The sequence below is a fragment of the Tenebrio molitor genome, chromosome 3 (genome assembly GCF_963966145.1).
Source record: "Tenebrio molitor chromosome 3, icTenMoli1.1, whole genome shotgun sequence".
NCBI lineage: Eukaryota > Metazoa > Arthropoda > Insecta > Coleoptera > Tenebrionidae > Tenebrio > Tenebrio molitor.
Window position 1 is genome coordinate 17,254,562 of NC_091048.1, and position 14,023 is coordinate 17,268,584.

The window sequence follows — 14,023 nt, forward strand, 5'->3', positions numbered from 1 at the left end:
ACAAACTCGGAAATGCCGCCAACAGCTAACTATCTACAGGGCGTTAGGTAAATGATCTGCCAAAATGTAAACAGTTCATTATCACTTATTAGGCAAAATTGGATTTTTCCTCTACCATTTTTTATTTGGATGCTAATGTCGTTCACAATGGGGTGCGGTAAAAAGGTACCCCATCGTTTGATAATCACAATTAAGAAAAAGTTTCGGTTCCAAGGATATTATTTACATTTTTTACGGTAGTAGTGACTGCAATAATACAATTTTGAACTGTGCAGCTGAGCCAAAAACGACTTAGGACTTTTAAAATCTGATCAGCATTCTGATGCTCTCTTTAAAGTTTGGCAGGGCATATACCTAACACCCTGTATAAACGCTATGTGTATATTCAGGGTGTATCTGAAATACGTGTGTTAATTTAAACCAGTGATCGAACTCGCCAATTTATGAAACATTTTTACGAAAAAACATTACAAATTGATTTAAAATCTGGAATAAATTAGCCATCAAAGTGTATATGTACCCGTCAATGGGAAAGGATGAAAATTTTCTGTTAAGATAGAAACAAAGCCTTGTCAAAAATGTTATATTGTTATAGAAAAAATTAAATAATCAAAATAAAAATACTCATGGTTACAAAAACTAGAGACTAGATAATTAATTAATTACACAAAACGACTCGTTTAGTAAAAATTGGGGGGCAAAAAATCTTTCGGGAATTTTGAAAAATGTTATAGAGAAAAATTATATAAAATTGGCAAGCTTTTCCACTGGTTAAAATTACTCGTAACACACGTATTTCAGACAGTAAAAATTTTATATGGAAATACTTATCCTGATAATGGATAAATGGGATATATTGATTATCAAATTTCTCGCGGAATTTTCGTGAGAAACAAGTTAACCGCTAATGTGAAGTACGTTGGTATTTGGAAAATGTTACTCTAATGGGACTGGTTTTCGATTAATTATTTACGAAAAGAACACTTTGTACGTGATTATTTATACACATACTTACTGTTTTGGTAACCGTACGCACATAACTTTACAGAAGTTTGCAGTCTGAATTGTGATTATGTTGTCGTTAATCGTTTGTTTTCTCCTAAGTATGAATACTGAATTGCGATACAATATCATGTTTTTCAATTTAAACAGTTCAGAATTTGTTTTGTCAGTTAACTTTTGTTTTGATTATTATTTGTACTCAAAAGAAAAAAGCACCTTGGTTGTACTTATTTTCCGGACGACGAAGAAGTGTCGATAGACTGGATTCAGGTAGAAACAAGAGAATTTTTTCTAAGAACATTAAAGCACTTCAGCATCGTGACATGAAAAGTGACTATTATATGTTGACGAATAAAAATGTGTAAATATTCCAAGTTTCCTGTTTCCGTCAAGGACATGATGTGCATGATGAATCACTTTCCTTTCCTTATTATTGATTAGTGAGCAATGAAGATGAATAGGATAATTGTCAAATAGCAGTTTTTGTCATTGCAGCTGCTAATTTCAGTTTCTCTATGTGCCCTTCTGAATGGACAAATTATTTCAAAGCATAGTCTAATAAGGTTTTTTCACTACTAGTCTTAGAAGGCGTCATTATTGACTCTCGAACTGAACCCAGAAGTAGAATTTCTCTCCTACTAGTTAATAATTTTTCATTATTAACCAGTGGTCACCTAGCAACGAAAGATTTTCTTTAATTTCATTGGTTAACGTAGACAGACGATTTTCAATTTTCATAGCAACCGTTGAAAAATGAGAACTCGGATCGTCGCATCGGACAAAATAATTTAATTAATAATAATTATTAGAAAGGGTTTTAACGTATCTAGTAGTGAAAAAAATAATATATACACCACGGTAGAGAAGACAATTTTAAGCCTCGCTTCTTTTTTCCCCTCGAAGCTTCGCTTCTCGGCTTAAAAAAATGTCTTCTCTACCTTGGTGTATAATTACTATTAGCAGTGGTTGAATTTAGAATACTATCTAGTTCACAACAAAAAGCGCCCTAAAGAAAACGGCGTCAATGCCAACGAAAGTGATCTTATTTATAAATAATATAAAAGAGGAAAGGATTTATTGTTTGTATTAATACAAATATACAAAAGTAACAAGACAGATATCGTTTCAAAGGGAAGAGTCAACATAAAAGAATAAATGATACTTAATTAGTTTTAGTAAGAATAGTATATTAAAAGACAAGTTTCATAAGACCAGTCTTGAAGCACGAATTCAAGATTAAAAAACGAGTGGCGTAGCCACGAGTTATTTTAAAGAATGAGTGCTTCAGGGTCTTATGAAACGAGTTTTTTACACTATTTTTTGTAATTTGCCCTTTTTAAGCCGTTTTTAAACAAAAATGTTTACTTTCCTCGATTAAGGGATTTTTGTGGCGGTTGGTAATGTCTTAATTTTAAAAGTGAAAATTTTATAAAGTCTTCAAAGTCGCCTTTTGTTTTATCCAAATTCTGCCACCAAACACGAATATGGAAGATAATCTTTCAGGTACGCCCGCTGAAATACGTGAAATTGCCAAAAATACGGTCGCGAATTTGTTGCCTGATAAATCCTGATAAATAATTCTTTGCACATTTTGTAATTTAAACTGACACGTCTGACGGATCAAGCTATGCCAACCTAAAAATTTTCGTAAAATGTTCCGTGAACTAATGGCTATAAGGACATCCCAGATGATGACGTCGCGTTCGTTAATATGTCTATTAGAGAATCAAAATGGAGACAAATTACAAAAAAATTAATTTTTGCAGGTTATTATAAGTAGGTGGCTGTGTGTTTTATTTAGGTGCGCCGCTAGACCAACTAAATGTTAGAAACATTGAAAATAACCCTGTATCATCATTCGCTTGGAGTTGAAAGTGATTTTATTAATCGTTATAAATTAATAGTTATTTACGCAATACATTGCAACATGTGAGTGTTTTTTACGTGTCATACATTTTGTGCAACGAGCGGAGCCCGTTGGACAAATGCGAGTGAAAAAAAAACATTCTTTTTGCAATGTATTGCATATAATATTTTTTCTGCTTAGCGTTAATTTGCTTTTTATTTGTTATTAAAAATGTGAACATGTACACGCAGAAAATTTCAACGTTTTTATGTTAGTAACGTAATCGTAGACTATTATTATTTTTATACATATTTCAATTGAGATTTTCGTTGACAGAATAGTAACTAGATTATTACGCGTTGATAATAATAAATAATAATACGTACATAATTAGTTTTCATATGGTGCGAAAATTACAAATTTATATTTTTTACGGCACATTAAGACAACGAAACTGGATAAAGTGTGAAATCAAAACAAAAAAATAGCTATTAGGTATTTTTAATTTGTATTAAAATTATTGCAATCCACTAACTCACGACAATCAAACAAAAAAAGTTTTTGAGTTACCTCAGACCATTGTTTTTGGTGACAGAAATCACAAGTGAGATAAAGTACTCACTAGTGAGTAAATTTTTTCAGCTGCCATTTAACTTGACATAAAGTACTCTCAAGTGACTAAATTTGACAGCTGTCATTTTACTTGAATGAAACTTCATTTCTTGGATTTTTTGCAATAGTTTCAACGTCGTATATCACACGTGATCGAAATGCCATTATGAAACTCGTGAGAAGTGTCCCACTCGTGCGCAATCGCACTCGTCGGTCAAAATTCTCACTCTTGTATAATGATACATTTCTATCACTTATAATATAATATACTATTCTGAAACTAAAATTAGTGTCACAAACGAACTTTAGGATACCAAAGTAGAAAAACGATTGTTTTACTAAAATTTTATTTAATTGTGCTTTGTACTTGAAGAATAAATATGGAACCCATTAGTTAGAACGTTCATTACATTTTTTTATTCAACACAAAATTCCTTTTAATAAAAAAATCAAAGATCAAAGTCAAGTCAATCAACTTGAAGCTATCTTAACGACACAATCATGTCCAACGTAGGAGTACAAGTCCGCCAGAACATTTTGCGAGTACCAACATGATTACGTATTTTTGTTTCAAATGTGATTAATAATTGTATTAGTTTTAGTACTTTTTGTTGTTTTGTTATATTTTTTAAATTAAGTCACGTAGACTTAATTTAAAAAATATGATTCTAGCGGTGGAAATATTCTACATTACTTACAAGCTTACCTCAACACAGACTATTATTATTCAAATATGCATATTTTTGTCGTGTAATCTAATTTTTTTGTGAGTGGATGTGACAATGAGTACTGGTACTGACAGTTGACAGCCAGATTTACTACTGGCAACCTTACACAAAAAAATCTGCACTTTTGATTGAATTGTGTAACACAAATAGCCATAGTATACGCTAAATAGAAAAAATAAATTGTTTCTCACAAGTCATGTAACATTTAGTTTTCTCGTTCCTAGAGTTGTTCGTTAAAATTTATATCATAAGCTTGAAAGTATCTACAGAAATTTGATTTACTATTGCAAAGGGCATATTTAACTGCGAGAATGACGAAGTCGTTTTGTTACATTTACGTTTTAATGCTTTACACAAACTTTGTTTTTGTCAAAATTCGAATAAAATAAAATAGATACGCTCGGGCTCGTTGGAGAAAGCTTAGACGCCCCTAGGGACAAAAGTAATTAGCAAGTAAAACAGCGTATAACGTTATAAATAAAAGTAACTAGATAGCCCCGACCATTAGTCCAGTGACGCTCGAGCCATACTACTAAAAGTTTAATGCAAGCACAGCAGTTGGTTGACTTTATTTAACTTCACAACACTAATAACCTAATCTGACTTTTGAAAACTAGAGAGTGACAGTTAACATATTTGAAATAGAAATAAATGCGAACAACGATCTTGTTGCATTAAAATGGAATTATTTTTTGTACACAAGGCCTTACTTAGTTATTTGGATCACAAGTCCAGAAAATGATATTTTGCGAGTGCTCGTGTTGCTTCGCCTCGGCTACGCAATATCACTCACACTCGCAAAATATCATTTTCTGGACGTGTAATCCACAAAAATTTTCATGCCGACAAATTTAAATCATTTTTAAAAAGTAGAAAATTTGTTTCACAAGCGGAACCCGCGACCCTCGCGTCCCTGAACCGAAACGGAGTCCGTTGGCTATATTCAATGCTGCCTGCCCATTCTCTAGCGAATTTTTAGTCAAGATCACTTTTGTAAGTACTAGGCCGGGAATTTAGGTTCCCGGCGGATTTTGAATCATGCAAAACCGTCGATAACGGCCGGCGGCATGAAATAGTAATTAACGTTATAAGTCCGGGAACTCATAGTTTACAGTACGAGTTCGACGTTTAAGGACGAGGCGACGAAGGAGCCGAGTCTTGAAACTCGAAACGAGTACTGTAAAAAGAGTTCACGGACGAATGTCGTTATGTATTTTATTTCATCCTGCCTCAAATTTCGTTTGAAAGAAACATTGAAATTAATTTCAAAATAATTCAACAAAAGCTCCAAATCTAGTCACATTTTTGGAACATGATTAGCAACGGCTGTTTGGCAATTGTTTATTTTGTTGAAATAATTTTGTGCGTCAAAATGACTTCTAAAGCAAATCCTCCAGAAATTGTAAGAAAATCTGCAGAAGCCTGTACTGAATTAATACCTAGCAAGTCTGGTGAAAGGAATCAAAAACAATTCAGCCATTTTTGTAAATGGAAATCAGAAAATAATGTCAAGAAAATTACGGAAGAGGTTATACTGGCTGGCCTATTTTTTTAGATTTGGTTTAAATTGTTGTATTATTTTATTTGTGAACTAACGTTTTTAGTCTGAGAAAGTAAGTGCATCTTCTTTGTGGCCGAAATAGTTAAATTGTTAATTTGAATTTAGATGTAGTTTTGAATAAAACATTTCTTAAACCTGAATAATTGTTATTGCGATTGTTACTTTTGTGTTTCCAATAGCAACACTTAACCGGCGTCCGGCCGTTTTTTGCGTTTTCCCGGATTCAAACTGATGACGTAAAGTATTGAAATTTGACACAGGATGAAATAAAAGTTATTTTCGAATTCGAATTCATCTCCAAACCTCAAATCTGGGGACATTTGTTTATTGTTTATTTATATTTTTACGTCAATTGGGCAAGGCAAAAGGCCAATTATTAGTTCTTCGATTTCATTTACACTACCCGACATGATTTGTCTAACTGACCCAACTATGAGAATTTCTTATACCTTTCATTTATTAGAACTACAGGTGTCCCAAAAAAAAGACGAGTCCATAGCTCCCTTATTTATCGGAGTATTTTAATTATCTATACACCAAATTAAATGGTTGTTAATAGGCTACAAAACGGCTTAATAAATTCACGTATAGCTCCAAGGGTTCAAGACTAAACTGTCAAAATATTTTTTTTCAAATGGGATTACATACTTTTTTTTAGTAATTCTGATAGAGATTTTAATTCTAAAAACAACAATGTATCACAAGTAGGTATAACTTCACATAAAAAAATTACACTAACTTTTGAAACAAATGACGAGCACCAAGCGAAAAGCTATCAAAATGCATTGCGTTACAATGTAATAACCAAATTAAGGTAGCTGGAAAAACAAATGACAAATAATAACATGTGGAATTGCGCAGATATGCCGCCAATGTTTAGCGCAAAATGGAATATAGACGATTGTAGCGTTTTTTTAAATTTTTTTGGTGAAATTTTTGGTAATTAAGTGTATACATACTTGTGATACATTGTTGTTTTCAGAATAAAAATCTCTATCAGAATTACTAAAAAAAAAAATATGTCATCCCATTTGAAAAAAAATATTTTGACAGTGTGCCCTTAAAGCCGATGGGGCTATACTTGAATTTATTAGGCCGTTTTGTAGTCTATTAACAACTATTTAATTTGGTGTACAGATAATTAAAATCTTCCGATAAATAAGGGAGTTATGGACTCGTCTTCTTTTTTGGGGTATTTTGGTACATGACACCCGATTTCCATATTCCATCACGTCACGTTTGCGAGCTAGACACCTATGAACATTTTTTATGTACTCGCGTATTATCTATTCATTTTGATTGTGACCACAACGAAAAAAATAGTAGGCGCTGTTTAGCTGTGTGCTGCATACGTTTTCCACTAAATTTTTGTGTGGTGTGAACGTGATGTGAAAATGTCAAAATTGTCAAAACTTAACAATGGTGGTAAAGCAATGATCTCAATGTATTTATCGCTATAAATGAAGAATCAAGGAAATGGTCATTTGGCAATAAGGAAAACGTGAAAAATACCTTTAAATTAATTCCATTGATTAATGGAAATATTTTTAGATAAAAACTAATCGGACAGCAAGGAACACAAAGTTCATAAAAATGTTTTATAGGGGATAAAAAGGCAAAGAGCATCAAACTACAATACTTACAACGCCTGGCCAAAGTGTATAACAAAATAGCACAAATAGAGCTAACTTTATTGGCGATGTTCGTCTTTGTGAGTTGTTTTCCGTTGGCTTCAATAAATGTCTCGAAACAAGTCAATATTAACCGTTTGTTCTCCACTTTGACAAGACAACGAACGTGGCATTTTCTTTTTGAATTCTGAAATTTCGTACCCAAACTCATTTTTATAGGTATGCGCACACTGTACGTCGAAAAACGTTTGCGCAAGTCGTTGTGAGTTGCCAACTGCGGCTGGAGTGTTATCTACAATTCCCTATCAATAACCTAGCAACTGAAAAGTTACTAGGGACTGGTCACAATCAAAATGAATAGATATTATTAGCTATTTATGCGTTACAACGATGATTACGCCCGGAGAACGATGAATCCAGCTCGAGGGCTTTAGCCCGAGAGATGGATATCGTTTGATGGGCGTAATCATGCGGTGACGCCGTGGTGCATACAAGATTTTATTTTTCACTATACGTGTTCTTTAAAAAAAAAAATTGGCATCTTTGCAATTATGAATTGATGAGGGCGTTATGAATTCATTACGCCCGTTTATTCTTATTACGCCCGCTTATTCTTATTACGCCCTGTTTTATTCCCCGGTTGTTATGGACATGTTTACGTATTTCGTATCCTAGGGGTTATCATGCAATTATACTAAAGTGAAAAATAAAATAATATATTCATTGTAAATTCATTTCTCTTACAAGCATGAAGAGTACACTAGAAAAATTAAGTAGGCTTAAGATGGGCTTAAGTTGTGTTTGGCATATGTACCAGGGGATATGGTATCCCGCTATGATGGGTGATTTTTGTTGGGTTCTTCAAAAGGAAGATGATAGCCCGCATAAAAGAAAAAAATAAGTTTTTTATTGGATTGTACTGGTACTTAATCCTCCTTAGTCTGTTAACAATTTGCAATAGAATTATCATTGATTTTTAAGTTTTTTTACTGTTTTAATAAAAATAACCTTAATGCATATGGGTTGTCACATGTTATTCCTAACTCGGAATCTAGACGTGCTAGAATAAATCTGTTGACGTTTATAGAATCAACAGACCCTAATTACCCCAGATTCGGTGTTTTCACTGCAGTTATAAAAAAAATTCAAAAATGTCGGGTAGTGTAATTATTTACATTTTTTTTTCATTTATGCACCTTCTTCAAATTTGATTTTAAACCAACCAAACAACATTTTTGACGGTCCATTTGGCCAATAACAGAAACCAGCTTTGAATTTCCCAATCTCACTACTTGTTTTTTATATGAGATCCTCCAGAAATTCAATTTCCACGGACTTCAGGTTCTTTGGCATTCGAGGCGAGATCGTGTCATAGGTCAGTTTAAACAGTCGATAGTTCCACAAATTTGTAGATTTCGCCAGCACTGAATTAGAATCTGATTATTTATCATTTATCTATCAATATATTTATCTATGTGTAGCATGCAATTCTGAATTCTGATCAATAACCTAAACTAATTATTATCAGCGATAACGGTGGCACTTGTCAATGGTCTTAAATTAAATCAAATTTCCACACGGCACTTTTTCCAAAAAGACTTCAGTTTTTGCTCATTTTATCCACTTAACGTTCTAGGACACTCATAAAGCTTTCGCAAATGTAACAAAATTAAGATGTTAATTTAATGCCGTGTTAGAGATCCGTTTTTGGCTATTCCGCTAACGTAACAGGGAAAAAACGAGATTCGGAACCAGTGGGCCAGATGATTCTTTCGATTTAATGATTCCACCTTCTAGACGTCGCTTTTGATGGTTGTTCATGATTCGTCTCTGCTTTTAACTTAAAATATTTTCCTCGTTCCACGGCAGATTCGGCGAATGAGACACTGATTAAGTTTGAAAGCTACCAGTCAACAGTAGCTGTTGTGCTTCGCACAATTATCGTCGCCGAGAACTTCCCCTTGCAAATAAAATTCAAGCCTCTAACCAATTTATGTGAAGTTTACTACTGAGAATACGGCGCCCCGGTGGTGTTTCTGTCGATTGGGGGATTTAGATGAGATACGCTCGCTGTCGCCGATCATGCCGACTAAGCCCCGGATAGCTAAAAATCGCCTCCAGTCCACAATCCTTGCTTAATAAAGTTAACCGGACCCGGGATGTATGAAGCGAACAAATATAAAGGGTTTCTGGTCCGACCTCTTCTGCGAAAAAATTTCATAGTTGCCCTGGGGATTCGCCATCCTACGGCAGAAAAATACCAACCGAGTCGAGCAAAATTATTTTAGAACTTTACAGCGATTATAACAAGCGTTTTATTTTTATACTATAAAAAATGGTGTAAATTTTATTCATAACAAGAAAAACGCGGCGGGTTTTGTACTGCACGTTTTAATTAATTTTCATGAAATCCTAATTAAGTCCTTTATAATTACGTGTAGTTTGAAATACGACATTCTTTCCTTTTAACGCTAAATGTTAAGAATTATTCAGTGAAATTTGCTTTTCTCTAATAGTGGACAAAACCGAGATTCATGCAGTGATAAAAAAAATACCTCTGTGAAAGGCAAGAATCCATAAGGATCAGAATAATTATTTGAATTTTACACTTTCGTTAAAATGTTTATCAGGGAAAATAAGTGTTTAACTACGAGTATCTTCGTATTTTTTAGTACATATTGGGTGATTCAAAATGATTGTAGATAAGTATGGCAACTATGCACGAAAATTTATGTGGCAACTCTGTAGGTAGAATACAGTTGACATTTCTTTGACAGTTCATAGGCGCGCAATTTTGAAAATTGTCAAGTTAATATGCAATGTTATAATAGTATATTAAAAGACAAGTTTCATAAGACCAGTCTTCAAGCACGAATTCAAGATTAAAAAACGAGTGGCGTAGCCACGAGTTATTCTAAAGAATGAGTGCTTCAAGGTCTATGAAACGGGTTTTTTTATACTATTTTTTATAATTTGCCCTTTTTAAGCCGTTTTTAAACAAAAATGTTTACTTTCCTAGATTTAGGGATTTTTGTGGCGGTTGGTAATGTCTTAATTTTAAAAGTGAAAATTTGATCAAGTCTTCAAAGTCGCCTTTTGTTTTATTCAAATTATGTCACAAAACACGAATATGGAAGATAATCTTTCATGTACAGTCGCGAGCAATAAATTTTGGTCGTCAAGGTCATTCTTTGACGCAATAATTGAAAATGCTCCATTGTAAAACAGTCGTAAATGTCATAACCTAACATCATGTTGTATGACATTAATTGTCATTTTGTTCTCATTTTTTGACACTTTGTTGACATGGGCATAATCAGGCAGGGACATTTTTTAAATTTGTGACAATCTAACCAAATTTTGCAATGACATTGACGACCAAAATTTATTGCTCGCTGAAATACGTGAAATTGGCAAAAATACGGTCGCGAATTTGTTGCCTGATAAATCCTGATAAATAATTCTTTGTACATTTTGTAATTTAAACTGAGACGCATGACAGATCAAGCTTTGCCAACCTAAAAATTTTCGTAAAATGTTCTCGTGAAATAATGGCTATTAGAGAATCAAAATGGAGGCAAATTACAAAAAAAAAATAAACTTTTCTGTCAGTCACCCAGTCAATTTTGAATTTTAAATTTTCAGTTAATTGTGTAATTCAGTGTAATTAAATCATTGCTTTGATATGTTGCTTACCTGTTATTATGCCACAAATGACAATTTTTGAATGCCAAAAAGACAAAAACATGTCAAGAGTAAAAAATGAGGTTATTAACGTAAAGGTTATTTTAGAATTTATATCATCACATTGACAATACTGCCCGAAATTGTAATTCCGCAACTGTACTTACAGAAATATTAGCGCCACTGTCAAATTTGATATGGGACTTCTTACATTAACTCACCACCACGGGTAAATCTAATCTTCATATTTTCCTTTTTTCTCGGAAATTTTGTTATCAAAGGCTATAGTTTTTTTTATGTCCTTACAATCAGAAAAAAAACTAACAGAATCAATAAAAAAATTATATGTTACCATTTGAAAAATAAAAGTTGCCCATTGCCCATAAATGGGTAGATGGTATAAAAATTATATGCTCACTCAGATTTGTAATGTTTTTAGAGTCTTTTCGTTTCCTGTATAATTTTTTTATTTAGGTCATTAATAGCAAAGTTATAGCGTGGGCCGTTTTTTAAGACAGCGTGTATAAAATAAATACATACTTACCTTGCTGCTCTTTTTTGGTTCAAAGTTTGTGCAAGGTATGGCTTTAATCCGCTTTTTTCGATCATCTTTATTTTTAGGGAAACACAAAAACAGATCATTTTAGGGCCATTATCTTAATTTGAATTACACAATGGTACACAACAACGGTGAGGCATTCTGAAAAATCTTAGTAAATAATCTCTGATCTCAAGACCCAAATGAAACGTCAAATATTGAAAATGCCGGTTGTGACGTCACGATGCGTGAGCGCACCAGCTTCCAGGCCCTGGCGGTGATTATTTTTACTAGGATAACTAATTTTCAACTAGGAACTAATTACTGTAGATTGCATATTGTAGTTATTTGCGGGTAGTTATTCAAATTTACAAGTTAGAATAGTAATCGAAATAAAATAATTCTTTTTTATTATACCTGAATCATAATCCCTGTTTTTGACACTAAAATGCGTGCGAAAAAGGGCCCTTAAAACACTAAAGCTTTAAGGTCGCTTAAGTAACAACAAATTCACCTATATTTTGAACAATGGTAAATAGACATTTACACACAATTTATAGTAGCAACGAAACAAAAACAATTGACCATTTCTATATCAACGATTAGTGACACAGATTACTTTGGAAAAAGAATTTCAATTTTTTTTTTTGGTTGGTAGGTAGTTGTAGGGACCATAGCTACACGTTTATAAGGGCCTTTAAAGCACTTGCGACGTTAAAAGCACTCCGCTACGCGTCGTGCTCTTAAACTCGTCGCGCGTGCTTTAAAGGCTTCCTTATAAACTTATATCATAATATACTGTTATAAAAAGTTATTTCTTTTCAATAATTTAATAATAATTTTGAATAGTAATACACTTTATCATATTTATCTTCTTCTTCCTATCTTAAATTTTGTCTTCTTAACATATTGTAAGAAGCAAAATTTGAATGTACAGTTAATTTCAAAATTATAGAGTAGGTACACCTGAAAAATCAAGAAGTCGTATTTTTAAATAGGTTAGCTAAGTTTGACAACATAAAACGTCGCAGATATTTGAGAACACCATAATATTGTTTTCCACTACTAGTCTCAGAAGGGTTCATTATTGACTCTCGAACCAACCCCAGAAGTAGAATTTCTCTCCCAAGGTTAATAATAATTTTCATTATTAACCTAGGTGAATAATGAACAGCCGTCTCCTAGCAACGAAAAATTCTCATTGATTTCATTGGTTAACGTAGATGATTTTCATAGCAACCGTTGAAAAATGAGAACTCGGATCGTCGCATCGTACAAAATAATTTAATTAATAATTATTATCCGAAAGGGTTTTAACGTATCTAGTAGTGGAAAAAATAGTATATAAACCACGGTGAAGAAGTCCCTTCTTATAGCCTTCGCGCCTTAGAACCCTCGGCACGCCTCGGGCTCTAATCTTGGCGCTCTGGCTATAATCATGAACTTCTTCACCTTGGTTTATAATATACTATTGTTTTATCCTCTGCACGGTGCTCTTGGCGATGTTATAATACCTACTGGGCTAGGCTCCGGATCGACCACCCTTCTTTGGCTTTGATCATTGACAAAAAATGTAAGTGCATTTCACACTATAGATAATTAGGTCTACTCTATAATTTTGAAATTAACTGTACGTATGTATTTATGTATGTATCCTTTGGCCGCTTATTACTAAAGAATTACACAGATTTTTATGGAAGCATCACTAATACTCGTAGATATAGTATCTCTTCAAACTAGGTTTCAGTAAACAAACAATTGCACCACTTTGCGAGGGGGCTAAATAGCAACGAAAAGGGTCAAGCAAATTTGAAAATTTCTTTAGCGAGTTTTCGGAGCAGTTGCTTCGTAACGGCGTGTTTACAAGACATCTTAACATTAAGTATTTGTTGTTACTACAATTACATTTATTTGCTTTAATTTGGTACAAGTAGTTGGGTTTTAATTAAAAAAATGTACAATGGCGGACAAAAAATTTCGTCCACAACTGTCATTCCACTCACGCATGCTGTAAAGCAGGCTCTAGGAACGAATAACCTCACTTGACATGTTGACATGTGTCTATCAAATTGGGTCTATGTTCTTATGTCTGACAGTAATAAATTTCAAATTTTAATTTGCAAACGTCAGTCATAATGACAATAAAGTTTAAACTAAACCCAATTTTTGTGAAATGACAGGAAAAGGGTGGATGAAATTTTTTGGCCGGAATAGTACTTCTGATTTCGATTTACACATGATTTCATTTTTCGACGCTTGTTTAACACACTTTGACAGCATTGCAACTTCAATTAGATTTTCCCTCAAACACAACTTATATCACAATTTACATTCTTTGTTTTTAATTGTTGTTTTTTTTTTGTGACATTGTGACATTGAAATAATTTATTGGGCTGGACCTACGAGCACTTGAAAACTCAT

The 14,023-nt window shown here is 33.2% G+C and overlaps 1 protein-coding gene across 5 annotated transcripts in view; it reads right to left on the reverse strand.

The window, feature by feature from the left end:
* Positions 1 to 14,023, reverse strand: part of LOC138125589 (serine/threonine-protein kinase 32B) — a 110,394-nt gene that overhangs the window by 16,641 nt on the left and 79,730 nt on the right. The window lies entirely within an intron of this gene.